A 7,733-nucleotide genomic window follows, 5' to 3' on the forward strand; every position below is an offset into this window, starting at 1 on the left:
GGCAAAGTTTGCATAGCACATGAAAAAGGGTGAAGCGGTGAGTGAATTTGGGAAGTCAAAAACTATTACACAGCAAAGGCAGTATCTCCCCATATATTCAGTGCGAGATGAGTTATTGCAGTTAGACTTATAATTTTACGATATATTGTGGTTAGTTTTGCATAGTATTTCGTAGCACTGCAAGAGTCTAGATTATGTATGTTTTTAGCCACAGGTATTCTTTTAGTGCTGGTATTGGGTAACGAGGCATGGGGATAATATTGGAATCAGGACCCAAACTTGGACTGTGAAGCCTCATACTGTCGCTTAGGAATTTGGATGATCTGGTCTATTCTGAATCTAGGTTGCCATTCGCGGTGAGCCTCAATGGTGAAACAAACTTCTCTACCTAATTATATGATAGGACTGAGGATCATATCTGATTATAGCTTTATACAGAAGGAAACAATTATACTTGCATGCTATCCAGTTTCTCTTAAGGGATTAAAGCAACCCACCATGTATGTAAATTAAGGAAACGGTCGATGGACCATTAGGAAGATTTTATATCACTTCTACTCGTGTTCAAGACTGTCTTCAGTTTAAAGAGTTCAGTTTAAAGAGTTCACATACCATGGCAAGTTGTATCAGCAGTCCTCTTTGCTGCTGACCTGTGGTGGATGTTTATTCCTATGTTCTAGAATTTTTCTCTACGGAAGGCTTAATTTATTGAAGAACTATTGCATCCTGAGGTCATTCTATCTTTAATTGTGACAGGGAACTGCTGAGATTTTTAACTACATGTTTCAGTGCAACAACTCGTTGAGATTGAAAGACCAAACGGAGGCCCTATCAAACCGTGTGGAGCTACGTTACTATCCCAGAAGTAGGTACACTAATTCAGTTGCAGGAAACTCAAATCATCAATTTTGCTCCATGCACTCTGTAGTTAATTCCAAGAATGAATGTCTGTCAATAATGATGTTACAACGAGATAGTTTTACACCATCGAGAATGAAAGACGGCAAATGCCCCCAATACTACCCTGGGGATAAAAAGGAAAAGAGGGGGGGGTGCAAAGAGGGCATTATTCGGTTAAATGAAAAACAAATCATGGCCTCAAGCAATTATGGGGGATAGGGACAAGTAAATTGCACGGCATGTGAAGTTCTAAACAAGAATGCCTTTCCTTATCTGCATCACCTCCTCAATAGCTTGAGCACATCCCCTACCAGATGCAGCGAACCGGTGACAAGTACCTGTATATACCAATTAGATAGATAACATTTCCAATGGTCTGATACAAGAGCATGTAAACCACTACATACACAATATCTCTTTCGCACTAACAGTTGAAACACATGTATCTTCCATTTGGTCCCACAAATGGTTTGGCAAGACTCTTCTAGTAGCTACCTATGGACATCATGTTAATGACAGAAGGGTTACCTGAAGGCGTAAAGAAGGGTTTTCCTTAACACAGTCCCTCAGCCACTTTATTGTCAATGGCAAGGAAGGCATCACCGCACTGGATGCGAAATTCTGATCTGCCAGACTGCCGCGGGAAACATCTTCATAAAGAAAGTCGTGAGGGGGCAAGGAGTCTACACTGTCCGTCTTGGAACTCTTGTCAAGGGAAACATCTGCTCATGTATAAAGAAAATGTTATAAGCTCGAGCGAAACTTCATCATTTTCCCATACATGGATCAGTAAACTTTATTGTGGTGGGAGCTTTTTCAATCGATTGGCAACTGGCGACACCAACCTTAAACCAGTAGAGGCAGTATCATTTGATCGATTCGATAATAACTATGAACTACCAGATTGCTAATTAATTTATTTGACGCGACAACTCAATGCAAACCAACCTTAATCTCGTAGACCAGTTACAGCTTGCTGTGAACTACAACTAACATTAGCAGAAGCATGTGGAAGAATGAAGCTAATACCAGAATTAGCAACAGCAACAAACTGTAAGGGAAAGAGTTCACATGATATACTTGTTTGAGGCCACTTCTGAAAATACAGTGCTGGGGCTAACAAGGACCCCATTCGTGGTACTCTACCGGCTGCAGTTCATTTACACTATATTTCGTAAGTTTACTTTTTTTCTGTGAGGAAACAAACCTTTCCCGTGTATAATCTTCTCCCAAATCCTTTGGAGGTTATACTGCCACGACAAGTCCCTAGTAGTAGGGATATCTGATGTAATAACTGAAGCACCAGAAGTGACTTTATCATATGATGACATGCTAGGGACAAACAAAGCCTTTGAGAAATGGGTCCCTGCACAAGATTAGAACAAAACTCTTAACCGGTCATCTGCAAGCCTCACAAAATGACATATAGTGTGACTAATCTACCGGTAATGTTCAAATCTGAACAACCAACATTGCATCCGTGGAAGCAGCAGCAATAGAAACTTGCATCACCTCACTTATGATAAGTGCTTAAGATCATTCCCAGGATAAAGCTGATGCACTAAATTCTACATAAAAATAACATACCCCTTTTCTGTTTAACAACTATTATACAAGGGTGTTACTGATGGGTAAGAAGAACGCAGCTAACTGGCAAAATATGCTTTGATAACAGAATGAGGTGAAGCCATTTTGAAGACCCTGATCGCCATCAGACATGAGAAGCATACAATACAAAAGAGAACTGACGCATCAATGCACACATGATAACATTGATATAGCAGATAATGAGAATGACAACCATCAAGAGAAAATTATCAATTAGCAAATCATATGCCTTCATTCACTAAATTACACAGGCTTCATCAGGATGCGAAAAGAAACATCTTGCATCATGAAGATTGCATATATCTTTGGAATTGGATATACCTGATGAAGCGCATATATTCACAAGTCGTGGGAGCAGAATTTGAGGGTCTCTAACATCCATGCAATTAAATAATAGAATCTACCAAATACAAAACAAGCAAAGTATCAAAAACCATAAATCAAGCAAAACTGAACTTTCTTAAATGACAAAAAAAATGTGTCTTGTCTTTGCAAAAAAATACCTCATAGAAGCAATTCAAAATACTTACATCTCAAAAGAAACTCAATCTATGAGTAACTTTACCTGCTTTGACGTCTTATTAGATGACTTCAGGCAATCCTTTTCATAATGGAGGTACCATTTCCCCACAATGACTTCATATTGTGAACATCGACAGAAGTAGATGGTGGTGATGACAATGATGATAATTTTTTGTTTGATTTAGAGGCACCAGAGAACCATCTGGCACAAGCCTCCATACTCTCAGGACTATGAGCTCCGTCTAAGTAGAAAGTCAACTCTCCCGAATTTTCTGAAGTATCTGCTGAGCCATTATCGTGGACAATCTGTGCCCTTCCAGAAAGGCGTGCTGTTGAAAGACCTCTAACGAATGCAGGAGGCAGTTCTAATCCAGCTGCCTCCTCATCCTGTTTCTGACACCAGCAGATTGAGATGTCAGAATGAAGTAGTCGCCAAATTCAGATAACCATGATATACTGATAACACAAAATTAATTAGATGGGAGCACCATCCCCTTAAGAGAAAATACATAATGGATATTCACTGACATTAGAGTACTTTGCTGCTCAGTCACAAATTAAAATTGAGAAGTACAATGCCATTATGCATAAGGTTTGTCATCCAAGTATACTCTCATCACTTTAACCCAAATTGTCGAACCATTTATACACAAAATAGGAGTAAGTCTGCAGGTTTGTCCATTAAATACAAGGTCATGAACTCTCGGATTGTCAATTTGACGAAAACCACAACCCGGCAAAGAAGCTATAGAAAAATGAAAGCAACTCTTCCAAACTGGTCTTAATAGATGGAGTAACAGATAATGCTGCCTATGGCATGAACAAACTGCCTAGCAGGATCTTTATGATTGCAACTACATATAACTAAAGGAAAAGTATGTTGGCTCTTTGGAAAGAGAAACCGACATTTGAGAAGCTTCCAGAAAAGAAGATGCAGCTTTTGAGAAAAATGAGGTAATCGATGCTTTAACGTATTCCAATGTATTAATTTGCTGTCAAAGCCAAAAAAGGCAGCGACTTAATCAAGGAATGTGATTGTTTATGCCACAAACAGGAAGCTCCCAGTTCCTCATCCAAAACATAAAATGCACCGTGATCATTACTTGTGCCATTCAAGAGCCAAAGTTGGAATAACTAAACAATTTCAGAAAGAGACAATATATTATCTTCAATTGACTCCAGCAATCCCAAAAATATAGCAGGAACTTATCCTCAAACACATCCAACCTAAACAAAGTTTATTCAAACAGAAACAATAGATGTTGAACTTGCATTTAAATTCATTTCCTTAAATAACTTCACTCATAAACTGGAATGAACAATCTGATCCTAGAAATTACAACATGAGTTCATTATTATAATCGGTGCAATCATATTTAAGTACAATTCAGACTCAGTTTCTGCTCTTAAATGAAAGCTCGTCGGAGGTCAATCTACACTTTGGCAAATAGACTGCTGATTAGAAGAATTATCAGCATGGGGCATATGTCGACAGTCACCATCCACGTACAAAGCTCTCATATAGCAGAATCATTAGCTACCTCGTGTGTGAGTTGCAGAAAAGTCCGTGGGCTTTCAATAATGTGACAATAAGTTATTGTCACTTGTAAATTCGCTTTACCCCATAAAGTCCAAATTCATCTCCTCCCTGGTTATAAAAATTAATAGATGAAAGGCCATTTGACATTAGCCTTTGGCCAAGTAGCTATGTTGAATATCAAGGCGGGGGTGGGGGGGGGCAGGCGAGGAGTGTATTCGTATCACATTTAATCAGTCAATTGACTCAGAAACAAAATTGATTTATCTATTTCTTGATAGCTGGGGTAAACTACAAAAATGAGTTGTCATCATAGTGCCAGCATACTGATTGCAAATGGATATCTCATTTCCACCACTTCTAAAGTAAAGAAAATATGGAGCCATCAGCTATTCAACATCAAACTTCACCCATAATGATTCATCATGTTAATGACACACCATATGACACCAGAGAAAAAGGTTTACTAATCTATAGGTTATAATGAAATCACAAGTCAAAGAAGGTACTGACCCATCCAACTGGAACCTTTCCCTCACATCCATTAGGTGAGGAGATGTGAACAGTCCAGTCCTAAATCCACACTTGCGCAAAATAGCCTCACAGAAAGCACATGTCGAACCCTGCAATAAAAACCAGAAATGGATGTAGGAAGACAGGAAACACTGTCAAGAATGAGAAATTTGCCGTCGCTGTTATTCCGAAGAAACTTTTACATTATATTACGATACTATGAAAAGTAGACCATAGAGACCTGTCACTCAGCATTAGACAAAGAGCCATTCATCTGCAGCTACACCATCTAGGATATTTTGATTTGTAATTTCTACTTTTTCACTGACTAAGATATAAATGCAGAGGCAACAGTTGATTTCTACTGAAGATATCGACTATAACTTCCGTTTAAAACACCTGTAATAGGAGATAAGAGGATCTTTACAGGTTGAATTAACATCGGCGAGGTAGCCAATGAGCTCAATAGAGACGGTAAAACAGAAGAACTTAACATTACCTTCCCTTTAGTTCCAGCAACATGTATTATTTTAAGCCCAGCAATCTTTTCCTCCAACCCAAGTATCTACGAAAATAGTCAGGCAAATGATTTAGTAGACAAAGCCCATGCTTTCATTGTCCAGACGAGCTTAAGAAAAGGTCATACTGCATATAAGGGCAAGAAGAATAGCAAGAGGATGCATGCTTAGAAAAGACATGCTACATAAATAATATGCAAAGGCACTGGATGATTAGAAAAACATAGCTCTTACTGCATTATGGCATTGCTTGACTTGGTCAAAAGTTGATGTGGTAGTATGTGAAAAGACTTTTGCTTGTAAATGCCAGACCTCAAAATGCATGGAGTTGATAGAAAGAGACGTTTCTACTCTATTTAATCATGACTGCTAAGTTCCAATGTAAAACCATGAAGTCACTCCATAATGCATTCATATCTGAATGACCTTGGGATTATACCCTGAGATAGATTGACATCCTTTCCAGTTTCCCAAACTTCCCAGCAACAGGTGTTCGGTCTCCACGTTTCTGACGAGTTATGAGTGAGGAAAGTGCTTCCATTGCAGCTTCATAAGAAGATGAAAGAGGCAGATCTAGACAATTGCCCTTAAAAGCTAGCTCATTCTCCATTTTATCTACTACTCGCAATGACATTTTCGTGTATCTAGATCCTGAAGCAATAAGGTGAAATACGGTACCAGAGTCAGCCAAAGATTGATTTTCTAAATGCTTGCTAATACTTCCCATTTATTAATATGACCACATACTTTGAGTAGTCTCCACTAATAAAGCTCTTTCACATTATGAAGACACCTATCCTATATAATTCTATCAAATTGACGAAAGCAGGAAAGAAAAGAAATAGATAAAAGCAGAATATAATCTTCAATCAAATTCTATAGGTGCCACCATGCTACCTGAATAGACACGTAGCAGGAAGCAACTCAAGAATGAGGCAGGACTACAAGGTCTGGAGAGAGAGAGAGAGAGAGAGAGAGAGAGAGAGCAAAAAGAACTAGCCAGAAACAAGATGCATTTCCAAGAATTCTCATCCAAAAAAAAAGAAATGAAGTCAATCAAAGCAGTACTTGGACAAATTACAGTCACATGCTTGCAGGAGCATGCCCAAATCACACAGATGGAGAATCCCTAATCAGGTTACCTGACATGAAAGACCTCACAGGAATTTTATGAGTGCTAAAATACTATTGGAGGGGTTGCAGGGGAGCCACGACACTTTGGGTTGGCCAGCGACCGTTTGATTCCTCTGTACCTACTATTCCACATCTCTCTCCTTTGCAACTGCCCCATATGATCATTTCAGAGATGCCATCCCCCCATCTTAAAAGTATTACGAGTTAATTCAGAAAACTTTCACCATTCAGATTGCTAGAAACTGTCAGTATATAATAACCAAAATACTTGCAAGCCTAATATCAAAGCAATACAGAGACGAGCAGTGTACAAGATAACACTAAAGTTGCAGTCCAACAGTATAATCTCCATCGCCAGTCTTCCCTCAACCCCTTCTACCAATCCCCAGAAAAGAAAGCAAACACAAACCAACTTCTGCTAGAGGTTGCTGGAATTCTACGGCTCTGAGTTCCTTACTCAACTAGAAGTTCTTGGAAAACACAGCATTAATACTTATTTCCTTGTCATTATAAACTTCATGTATCTAGTGAGGACAATCAAGGACTTGCTTCAAAGTAGAGCTTACTTGGTACTTTGAGATTCTGAGAGAGACCAGATGCCGGAAAGTCAGACACACGCCGTGTCGCTTTTCCTGATAATAGATGGCTCTCCCCACGGAAGTGTGAAGAACCAAGTATTCCACACTTCAGGTAAACCTCTGCATGCACGAGCATTAGAGAATGCCAACCCTGCCAAAGGAAATTAATAAGAAGAATTAATTATATAAACTGTGGAGGCAGTTTGCATATGAAAGAGCCAAATTTGACTTTCAGAACATAAAGGAGATACAAGGATATGAAAACCAACCACACCAATCTCGAAGACTGCATCGTTTATGAAATTCCAAGATCCAACAACCAACACAGGCGCAGAAAAAATCCTTCTTTCAAAACTAATTTTAACCCACTCAACCACACAGAGCATCAGGTATGACTCTCATCGCAACGGTCCGTCAAACCTC

At 39.0% G+C, this 7,733-nt stretch overlaps 1 pseudogene; it reads right to left on the reverse strand.

Annotated features, from left to right (window-relative positions):
• Positions 1-1,074: 1,074 nt before the first annotated feature.
• LOC115663577 (folylpolyglutamate synthase-like) lies at positions 1,075-7,707 on the reverse strand (annotated as a pseudogene).
• Positions 7,708-7,733: the final 26 nt, after the last annotated feature.

This window comes from Syzygium oleosum, unplaced genomic scaffold (assembly GCF_021117445.2).
Source record: "Syzygium oleosum isolate NSW1041296 unplaced genomic scaffold, Sole_v2.1 Sole_v2.47, whole genome shotgun sequence".
Lineage (NCBI taxonomy): Eukaryota > Viridiplantae > Streptophyta > Magnoliopsida > Myrtales > Myrtaceae > Syzygium > Syzygium oleosum.